This window comes from Budorcas taxicolor, chromosome 3 (assembly GCF_023091745.1).
Source record: "Budorcas taxicolor isolate Tak-1 chromosome 3, Takin1.1, whole genome shotgun sequence".
Taxonomy (NCBI): Eukaryota; Metazoa; Chordata; class Mammalia; order Artiodactyla; family Bovidae; genus Budorcas; species Budorcas taxicolor.
Window position 1 is genome coordinate 105,016,867 of NC_068912.1, and position 12,129 is coordinate 105,028,995.

A 12,129-nucleotide genomic window follows, 5' to 3' on the forward strand; every position below is an offset into this window, starting at 1 on the left:
GATCACAAGTGTGATTCTGCATGTGAAGAACTTGCTAGGGCTCTGTGCGGAGGTGTCCAGCCAGGTACGTGTGGGTTCGTGGCTCTGGTTAGATTGTCTGTGAGTGTGTAGTTGTGACTCCGTGTGTGCAGAGTGTATGTGTGACAGATTGGAATTTAATGCACATGTGAGACTATGTTTGTGACAGATTGTAATTTAATGTGTGTGAGAGACTGACTGGGGCCATGAGTGTGTGAGACTGTTCCATGTGCGCCTGTGCGCAAGGATGTGGTTGTGTGTGGACGTGCCTGGATGCCTCCATTTAGCTGTATGTTGGTGCCGGTGGCTGTGTGTGTGACTGTGGCTCTGTGTGTGTGTGACGCTGCAGGCTGTGTCTGTGAGTCTCTTCTGCTAGTCTGTGTGTGTCTGAACGGCCGTGGCTAAGTGCAAATGAAGGTGCCTCTGCGTGAGGGTGAAGGTGGGAAGGGTGAGGACAGAGCAGGATAAAAAGGGGACTTGCTCGAAAAGGTCTCCCCAACCCCATTTTAATCAGAAACGGAGCAGCTGTTAGTCTGAATAGACACTGCACAACGGCAGACGTCTTAATCTCTTCTGCATTGTGATTCACTCGGCGAAGCCCTATTACTCAGCTTTTGATAGGAGCTTACTTGTCTCAAGTGTTTTCATTATTGCCCTAATACTATCTATTAACATACTGGAGGGAGCTCGCTGCTGTCTGGAGCTGGCATCACTGGGCTTTTAAAGATTATGGGCCTTGCAAATACATAACATTTTACTGCCTTGCAGACGTAATTCACTGGGAAAAAAAAAAGTCTCACGTAAATAGATAGGTAAATAGATAACCAAGTTGGGGAGAGATGGTGCTGGAGGGGGATGGAGAATGTATGATCCGAACATGCTGTCAGCTCCAGCTCAAATAATCACCTTTTGGTGGGGTGGGGGGAGGAGTCAGACAGACATCTGTCTCATTTGGGGCACCTCTAGGCTCAAATCCTTCATCTCTGGGTATTCTGGGGTGGAGGGACTTCCTGGGCTTCCCTTAAGGGTGCTCAGAGGTATAAATGGGGGCAAGATGCAGGAAAGTGTGCGGTGGAATGATTGTAGGTTAAGTGCCTGGGGGCCCAAGTTCAAATCCCAGTTCTGCTTTTAAACTGTGGGGCGGCTTTTGTTCCCATCCCTGTGCCTTGTTTCTTTAACAGCAAAACAGCAGTCTGAACCATATCGTTTAAAAAGCCAGCCGCAAGGTCTCAGTCCTGGTCCCAGCAGGGCCTTGAATCACAACAATCAGCATTAACGCATCAACCTTGATTCCTGAGGAAGAAAAAGCTGAAATACCTCCAACATCTCAGAACTGGCAAAAGGCAAAACGGTCATGTATTCCAACCACCACATATCTTCCTGTCATGTGAATACATACCCATAGTGACAGGAATCTCACTACTTTCTTTTCCTTTTTACAAAATGAATACACCTTGCAGGGTTTTACTTGTTCTTGTGACCCGAGATGGGTTTTGAAGCACATACAAATCCTCCCATTCTTCTTCAAGTTCCATTGAAATAGTAGAACAGTATGCAAAAAAAAAAAAAAAAAAAAAAAAAATCTATATCAACCCCCAAAAACTGGAAATTATGGCACCATAGGAGGTTTTAAAAAATGGAACACTTTCTGGAAGATAAAAAGCAGACAGAAGGTTTATGGAGAAAAACAGAGTGGTTAAATCAGCTGAGAAGAAATTGGCTAAAGAGATGTAAACTGCCCTTTCCAGCAGAGCCTTGGAGAGACTCCAAGTACAGGGGGTAGGGGGCAGGCCACAGGGCAAACGTTAGATAAAGAACTGTTGAATTAACAAATGGCTGGCCAGCCCCTTCCTCTCCCAACATGTATAGAATGACTGGCTGTGGATTTTGCCCCTGATATGGAAGTTTGGTAGACTGCTTTCTAAACAACATGAAAGATCTACTTTAGGAGGTATGATAAACTGTTACCTTGGTGGCAGTGAAGCATCCATCTCAGTAGTCATATCCTTGTGGAGTTCCCTATACACTGACGTTGGACTTGGCAATATAACTTGCTTTGACCACTAGGATATCAGCAAGCCTGATGCAATTTGAGGGGCTCATCTGCATAGAATACTCCCTCTTGGACCCTGGCCACCATTCTGTAAGGAAGTCGGTCCTATCCTCCTGGAAAGAGGCTCTGGAGGATTAAAAACCATGTAGAGAAAGAGGCCACCTGGTGGAGAAACTAGGGGCTTCAGCAGACAAGCAACATAGCACCGAGCCCCCAGACACGAGAGGGAGGCTTTCTTGGGCCTTCCAACCCAGCCTAGCTGCTGGCAGCAGTGTAAGTGGATCCAACCAATGTCACGTGAGTAGAAGAATGACCCAAAGCAACTTATAGAGTCATGAGAATTCACAGATCATTGCTGCTTTAAGGCACTAAGTTATGGGGGTTAAGGTACTAAGTTAAGTTTTGCTACAGCACTCAATAACTGCTACAGGAAGGATGACTATGTTGATATTGAGGCCAGAGAAGAATAGAGTCAAATCTCTGCAGTGAACATGGGAAGGGGAAAGAGAAGGCAATCAGGCAGCCATGCTCAGCAGTAAAGTCTATTAAAGTACTTTACACAGAGGAGAAAGTCTTCCTTACTTTGGTAACCACATGGTCACCAGCCTGTCTATGGTCTCCTCACTCTTCCTAAAAGGAATCCAATAGTATGCAAGTCCCTCCCACTCTCTCACTTACACAGAGCTGCAGAGAGTCTCCCTTCCAGGGAAGGCCTATCCTGGAAGCAAGACTACACAGCCAAAAGAAATTCATACCAGTTTCCTGAATATATTAGACAACCTAATTTTAAATTTACAAATCTGAAATGACCAACATGAATCACCATTAATGCAAACCAGGAGCATGAGGAAGAAACAAACTGAATAATCAAAATAATCCATTCTAGAGGAACTGGAGATAATGTAGGAGACAGAGGGAAATTTTAAAAGACTTCCAACTTGTATCCTCACTTCTCTGGTGATGCCATCCAAACATCTCATCCTCTGTTGTCCCCTTCTCCTCCAGCCTTCAATCTTTCCCAGCATCAGGATCTTTTCAAATGAATCAGTTCTTCCCATCAGGTGGCCTAAGTATTGGAGCTTCGGCTTCAGCATCAGTCCTTTTAATGAATATTCAGGATTGATTTCCTTTAGGATTGACTGGTTGGATCTCTTTGTAGTCCAAGGGACTCTCAAGAGTCTTCTCCAACACCACAGTTCAAAAGCATCAATTCTTCAGCACCCAGCTTTCTTTATGGTCCAGTTCTCACATCCATACATGACTACTGGAAAAATCATAGCTTTGACTAGACAGGCTTTTGTTGGCAAAGTAATATCTCTGCTTTTTAATATACTGTCCAGGTTGGTCATAGCTTTTCTTCCAAAGAGCAAGTATCTTTTAATTTCATGACTGAAGCCACCATCTGCAGTGATTTTGGAGCCCCCCAAAATAAAGTCTGTCACTGTTTCCATTCTTTCCCCATCTATTTGCCATGAAATGATGGGACTGGATGCCATGATCTTAGTTTTCTGAATGTTGAGGTTTAAGCCAACTTTTTCACTCTCCTCTTTCATCAGAGGCTCTTTAGTTCTTCGCTTTCTGCCATAAGGGTGGTATCATCTGCATACCTGAGATTACTGATATCTCTCCCAGATATCTTGATTCCAGCTTGTGCTTCATCAAACTTGGCATTTTGTATGATGTATACTGCATATAAATTAAATAAGCAGAGACAATATACAGCCTTGACATACTCTTTTCCTGATTTGGAACCAGTCTGCTGTTCCATGTCCAGTTCTAACTGTTGCTTCCTGACCTGCACTCAGGTTTCTCAAGAGGCAGGTCAGGTGGTCTGGTATTCCCACCTCTTGAAGAATTTTCCACAGTTTGCTGTGATCCACACAGTCAAAGGCTTTGGCATAGTCAATAAAGCAAAAGTAGATGTTTTTCTGAAACTCTATTGCTTTTTCAGTGATCCAGGGGATGTTGGCAATTTGATCTCTGGTTCCTCTGCCTTTTCTAAATCCAGCTTGAACATCTGGAAGTTCCTGATTAGTGTACTGTTGAAGCCTGGCTTGGAGAATTTAGAGAATTACTTTGCTAGCGTGTGAAATGAATGCAATTGTGTGGTAGTTTGAGCATTCTTTGGCATTGCCTTTCTTTGAGATTGGAATGAAAACTGACCTTTTCCAGTCCTGTGGCCACTGCTGAGTTTTCCAAATTTGCTGCCATATTGAGTGCAGCACTTTCGCAGCATCATCTTTCAGAATTTGAAATGGCTCAACTGGAATTCCATCACCTCCACTAGCTTTTTAACTTCACATTCTAAGATGTCTGGCTCTAGGTGTTGTATCTCTGTTGGCTCTAGGTATTGCATCCTCAGAGATATCCAAAAGAATTTGCATTCAAGAAATAAGAGTAGATTTTATAGAAAAGAAGCAATCAAATAAAGAGAAATTATCCTTGAAAATTAAAAACATGAAGATAAAGTTAAGGAAATCTCCTAGGAACTAGAGTGAAAACACAAAGAGATAAAGAAAAATATGAGAATATTAAACCTTATATTTATCTTATAAGAATTTTAAGACTGAGATAAAAGACTGCTGCTGCTGCTGCTAAGTCACTTCAGTCGTGTCCGACTCTGTGTGACCCCATAGACGGCAGCCCACCAGGCTCCCCTGTCCCTGGGATTCTCCAAGCAAGAACACTGGAGTGGGTTGCCATTTCCTTCTCCAATGCATGAAAGCGAAAAGTGAAAGTGAAGTCGCTCAGTCGTGTCCAACTCTTCACGACCCCATGGACTGCAGCCCACCAGGCTCCTCCGTCCATGGGAGTTTCCAGGCAAGAGTACTGGAGATAAAAGACTAGAGGTGATCTAATCATTAAAGATATAATTTTTAAATATTTTAAACTATAGGAAAATTGAGAGCTGAGTCCTCAAACTATAAAAAGACCCACCAAGTGGTAAGAAGAAAACACACATCCTAGTGACATTTCTAAATATTACAAAATTAAAAAAAATTCTCTATGCTTCTGGATTATCTTGAACCTGCAATTCTATACCAACCAGACTGCTGCTGCTGCTAAGTCACTTCAGTCGTGTCCGACTCTGTGCGACCCCATAGACGGCAGCCCACCAGGCTCCCCCATCCCTGGGATTCTCTAGGCAAGAATACTGGAGTGGGTTGCCATTTCCTTCCCCAATGCATGAAAGTGAAAAGTCAAAGTGAAGTCACTCAGTCGTGTCCGACTCTTCGAGACCCCATGGACTGCAGCCCACCAGGCACCTCCGTCCATGGAATTTTCCAGGCAACAGTACTGGAGTGGGGTGCCATTGCCTTCTCCAAGCATAAAGTAAATCTAACATATTTTCTGATAATAAAGGACAAAGGAAATTTAACACCCATTCACTTCTTCTGAACAAATAATTTTATACTATGAAAGATCAACAACAAAAACGGAATTCAAAAAAGAAAAGTTAATTTTTTTTAATTTTAAAGAAAAGAAACCAGTAAATGTCTAAGAGTCTGAATAAGTGAAAATGAATTTATAAAACATCATCCAATTTTAAAGAAATGATTTATTTTAAAAATATAGAAATAAAATAAACTAATAACACTTGGAACTAAAGTTTCAACAAAATATAAAAGATAGGAGTAGGTTTAAGATACTATTGGAAGAAAAAGTCCTGAAATAAATTTATTAAAAATTTAAACTAATAGGATAATAGCAATAGTACTTATAGCTTGCAGAAAAAAAAAAAAAAACAGAAAAACAATTAGAAATAAAGGAAACTTGATCAATCAAACAGAAAGCAGGGAAGAAATTCAAACATCAAAATTCACATTAATAAATGTGAATGGTTTAAACTGCTCTATTAAATGACAGAGACTCTAAGAATGGGTGAAAGAAATCTCAACAACATACATAAATATATATACACACACGTTCACACAATGTATTATTTTAAAGAGTCACATTTTAAAAATATGATGCTAAAAAGACTAAAAATAAAATAATGGAAATGAATAAATGCTAAAAAAACAAAAAATGAAGCCACAGAATTATTAGTATCTGATTAAATAGAAGCTAAAAGTACTCATAAAACTATAATCTACCAAAAAGATATGACAATCAAGTAAATTTTGTACTAAACAGCTGAGTTTGAAACTATAAAAAGAACAAGATTTATAACTACAAAGAGAAACTGACAAACTTGTAATGATACTTGATTTTTACATGCATGTTCAAGAATTGATAGGTCAAGTAAAAATAAGAAAAGCTGTAGGAGAATCTGAAGATTGTAATTTAAATTTTGGCTTAAGAGTTATATAGGAAATTTTACTGAACTGAGAATACACATTTATATGTTCTCTTTTAGTATCTGTGGTATAGTTAGGGCTTCCCAGATGGCACTAGTGGTAGAGAATCCACCTGCTAATGCAAGAGACATAATGAGACGCTGGTTCGATCCCTGAGTCAGGAAGATCCCCTGGAGGAGGGCACGGCAACCCACTCCAGTATTCCTTCCTGGAGAATCCCATGGACAGAGGAGCCTGGTGAGTGACAGTCCATAAGGTCACAGAGTCTGACCCAACTGAAGCAGTTTAGTGGACATGCAGGCACATGGTACGTTTACAGAAATTGACCATCCCTTAAAATTAGCTTAGAAGCAAAATCTTAAGTCCACAAAGCAGAAATCATTTGGGCTACATTTTCTGACTACAATGTTAAAAAAAAAAAAAAGGAAACAGACAAAAGGATAACAAAACAATATAACAATAGCTCAGCAACTTGGAAACTTTAAAACACTGTTATAATTCCTGGGTTAAAGAGAAACTCAAAATTGAAATGACTGATTAGTCACTAATGACACTGAGAGCATCATATAATGAAACAAATTCTCAAGGCCAATACAGCATTTATAGAAAAATGTATAGCCTTGAATACATTTATCACAAACCTGGGAAGAGAACTGAATCCAAGCAGCTGGGAAAAGGAAAACTAGGAGGAACAAATAAAACCTCTATAGAAATAAGGAATTAATAGAGATAAAAGCAGAAATTAATGAGATGAGAAACAAACGTAGACTTAGTAAATAAAACCAAATGCTGCTTCCTTCATTTATTTCCTTAATGGCTGAAGAAGAGGTAAAAATGCTAATACCCATGGATGAAATCAGATCATCAAAGATATACTTCTAAAAATGGCATCAGGCCCAGAATGGATTTAACAGTGAGTTATATCCAACCTTCAAGGAACAAAGAATTCCTGATATTTAAATGGTTATAAAGCACAAAACAAAGAAGGAAAACTTCCCAATCCATTTTGTTGGGCTTGTGCAGCAAAGAGAGGAGGCATCTGTTATTTTGTTCCTCAGAGTTCATTCATCCTTCTAGTAACCACATCCTGATTTTCCTCAGAGGGAGCCCTCTCCACCCTACTCTAAATCCATGTATTTCCGGGGAAGGTGACATCATCCTTAGTTTCAGGCCTGTGCCCACAAGTCATCAAGCTTTGTTTCTCCCTAATGGCTGAGATCCAACCAGTCAATCCTAAATCAGTCCTGAATATTCATTGGAAGGACTGATGCTGAAGCTGAAACTCCAATACTTTGGCCCCCTGATGCGGAGACTGACTCATCGGAAAAGATCCTGATGCTGGGAAAGGCTGAAGGCGGGAGGAGAAGCGGACGACAGAGGATGAGATGGTTGGATGGCATCACCGACTCAATGGACATGAGTTTAAGTAAGCTCCAGAAGTTGGTGATGAACAGGGAAGCCTGGCGTGCTGCAGTCCATGAGGATACAAATAGTCAGACATGACTGAGCGACTGAACTGAGCTGAATGACTGAGAATGACTTGGGGATGGCCATGTGACCCAGTCAAGGACAAGGAAACACAAGAGATTTTCAGTCACTTCTGGGAAGAGGTTGTCCTTGATGCTAAGGCTGCAGATCCTGGAGCAACCATTTGCCTGCCATGTGGACCCTGAGATTAAAGCTGACACAGGGAGAAAGTGGAACCAAGAGATGGAGAGAAAATAAGCATTGATTATCAAATTTAAGGCCTGAGTGCAGCCACGGCTTCAGGTACACCTTCCCCCTGTACCCGTCCGCTCTTTGACCCAGTGTTTCAATCAGCTAGAGTTGAATTTTCTGTCATTTTCTGCAGAACTCATTAATCTTGACATACCAAAAGTGAAGGAAGACAGCATACACAAGCGAGTATGCATGTGTGAGTCCTAAGTTGCTACAGTTGTGTCCAACTCTTTGCAACCCTATGGACTGTAGCCCACCAGGCTCCTCTGTCCATGAAATTCTCAGGCAAGAGTACTGGAGTGAGTTGCCATGCCCTCCTCCAGGGATCTTCCTGACCAGGGTTCCAATGCCTCCTGCATTGGCAGGTGGGTTTTTTTTTACCATTAGTGCCACCCAGGCAAGTATAGCCCAACCACAATTACATGATGTAAAACTCATAAAGAAAATGAGAACAAATTTAATCTTGCTATATGTTATAGACCAACATATTATAAGAGCGATAAATCATGACCAAATAGGTTTTACCCCAAGAATCACACACAGATTTTAACATTATAAATTAAATTTTAGTTTTTAATTCACTTTAGTGGTACATTAAAGAAAGAGAGCTAAATGATCATGTCCATATTATAATAAAACTTTGTTGTAAGCTACCGTGAGCTGCCTTAATCCGATAAAGAATCCTGCAATGGTCAGTTTTATGGGTCTGATTGGCTAGGCTTTGGTCCCCTGTCATTCCAATACTAATCTAGGTGTTGCTGCAAAGGTATTTTGCAGGATAACTGAAGTCCATAATCAAGTGACTTTAAGATAGATTGTTCTAGACAATCTGAATGGAACTGATTCAATTACTTAAAAGTCTTTAAGAGCAGAAATGAAACTTTTCAGAATAAATTCCACGTGTGCATAAGGGTGTGCATTCAACTCATGTCCAAGAGTTCCAGCCTGCCCTTCCTGACAGCCTTTCCTTTAGACTTTGGTCTTGCCTCGCCAGCTCCCACAATCACATAAACCAATTCCTTGCAATAAATCTCTTCATACGTATGTATCTCCTAGTAGTTCTGCTTTTCTGGTTGAACCCTGACTAATACAGGTTTCTAACCTCAGGAAACATCATACATATCTGTGGACCACAAGAAACATTCCTTCTCAAGCAGGGACAAGACAAGATGCCCACTATGTCCAACATTTTAAAAGGATGATCAGAGAGGGTCTTAGTGGGATGGTGCCATATGTAGAACAATGTCCCTTTCCCCATAAAGATATCCATGTCCTAACATCTGAACCTGTGACTATGTTAGGTTACATGGCAAAAGGGACTTTGTGATTATGTTAAGGTTCTTGAGGGAGGAATGATTCTGGATTATTCAACTGGGTCCAATATAATTAGAAGGATGCTTACAAGTGAGAATTGGAGTATTTCCTGCCGTATCAGTAAACAAGGATGTTACAGTCATCAGCGATTCCAGCCTCCCGCGTAAGCTGGTGAGCCCTAAGGGCACTCAGGAAGATGAAGAATACCTGTGGTCTGGCAGCCATCAGGGCTGCAGCCACTCCCTACGGTGAGCCCTAATGGAGATCAGGATGTGATCAACACAGGATACTGGCCCCAGATAGCCAAGACGCATATAAAAGGAATGATTTCAGTGAGCCCAGACTCTTGCATCTTCCCATATGTAGAAAAGCACTTAATTCCTTAACTTGGGATATCTGGTTTTCTTTAATTAACAATACTCTTTTGATGTTAAGACTACCTGCCCTTTGTTGTAAAACTTCTATATAACCTGGTTCTTCCCCTTGCCTCCTCAGAGCAATTCTCTTGGGGTCACTTGAGATGCTGTCTCCCAGGCTTGCAGTCTTAAAAATTCCCATCAAATAAGACAGAACTCTCAACTTTAAGCTGTGACTGTTTCTTAACTTGGCAGATCTGAGGGAAGAGAGGAGGTTAAACAAGCATGTATCTGGGAGAACTGAGAACTGAGCAATAGACAGAGGGAAAGCAAGAGCCGAAACCCTGTGGTAGGAAGGCTAAAGGGACAGCAAAAGGCCAGGATGTGTTGGGCGGGAGAAACCAGAGCGAGGGGACTAGGAGCTGGGTCAGCGAGGGGTGGGTGGGCCTCGTATTGTAGGGACTTTGGCCTTCACTCTGACTAAGATGTAGAACCTCTTGAGTGCCTAGAGCAGTTGTTGTTTAGTCACAAAGTCATGTCTGACTGTTTGCCATGGGCTGTCGCCCACCAGGATACAGGGGATACACCAGGATACATGGGATACACCAGGATACATGGGATTTCCCAAGCAAGAATATTGGAATGGGTAGACATTTTCTTCTCCAGTGGATCTTCCCAACCCAGGAATCAAACCCATGTCTCCTTCATTGCAGGCAGATTTTCCACCATCTTTACCACTTATTCTTTACCTCTGAGCCAGCAGAGAGATCATGATTCACCTTACAGTTCAAAATGACCACTCTGTCTGGTGTTGATGACCAGGAATGTGGTCAAGGAGATCGCTTTATCATACACGAAACTCAAACTTTAGAACTCTATACTTGCAACGGCCCCTGCCAAGACCCCAGCAATTCATCACATGGTCATATATGCTTTGTAAAATTTACATAAGTGAGATGCTGTAACCACAGTCATGGTTAAGACCACTTGATCTCACTACCATATCAATTCTCGGCGCTAGAATGACCATGGGAATTTGGGGGAGCCAGCTAGGGAAACTTGGTTTGGCAATACCTTTAGTTTGAGCTTAGCAGAATACGTTTGTGTGTTTCACAGTTCTTTCCATGTTACTGGGAGTTATTGCCAGCTGTCCTGGAGCGAGAATGGCTTCTAGGAATCAGACTACCACCCACTGTGTTGACTTACCAGGATCTTGACATTAGAGGTCTAACTGAGTATTGTCAGCTCACAGAATTATTAAAAATTAGTCACTGCACAAAGAAAAATTGAAAGACCTAGAAATTTTAGAGTTCATATATAAAAGACATTTGATACAGCTTTCTCTAATTTAACAATTCTAAAAATTTACTCAACCAGTAACAAATTATAGAAAAGTGGAGGAAGCTTTACTAAACTACTGATAACTTTAAAAAATAATCAAATCTAGTAGGGAAGACTTGTGTATTCTTTTTATGAAGACATCTTGTCACATGAAACGATATGACAAAGAACATGAAGCCAAAATATATAGCAGAAAAGGTAATATAGAAGTATGCCAGGCAATTTGTTAATAAAAATATTGCTATTGTTTTCTGAATTATGTCAGATATTTGTGGTATTTATTTGCCTTTTAAAAATTTATACTTTAATGTGATTTTTTTCATTTAAATAAAGATTTACTCTCATTCCTAATTTAGTGTTTTTCATCTGTTAATTTTCTTCATAATGAAAACCCATAAATACTGTTTGCCCCACAGGACCTGGATCTGTCCTGGGGGTGAATAGGCAAAGGGGGGGGGCTATGCTACTCCTTGGCATCTTTGTCTTACATCCATTTCTTGCCACTGGTCGGCTCTGCAGGGAAGAACCCCGCAAGCTGGTTCCAGGGTTCCTGTGTCACCTGCCTTCTGGCAGAATCTAGCCTATGAGAGGTCTCAGTTCAGTTCTGTTCAGTCGCTCAGTCATGTCCAACTCTTTGCGACCCCATGGACTGCAGCATGCCAGGCCTCCCTGTCCATCACCAACTCCTGGAGTTTACTCAAACTCATGTCCACTGAGTCAGTGATGCCAATCAACCAACTCATTTTCTGTCGTCCCCTTCTCCTCCTGCCTTCAATCTTTCCCATCAATCTTTCTTTTCAAATGGGTCAGTTCTTTGCATCAGGTGGCCAAAGTATTGGAGTTCCAGCTTCAGCATTAGTCCTTCCAATGAATGTTCAGGACTTATTTCATTTAGGATGGACTGGTTGGATCTCCTTGCAGTCCAAGGGACTCCCAAGACAGCAACACAGTTCAAAAGCATCAATTCTTCAGTGCTCAGGTTTCTTTATAGTCCAACTCTCACATCCATACATGACTACCAGAAAAA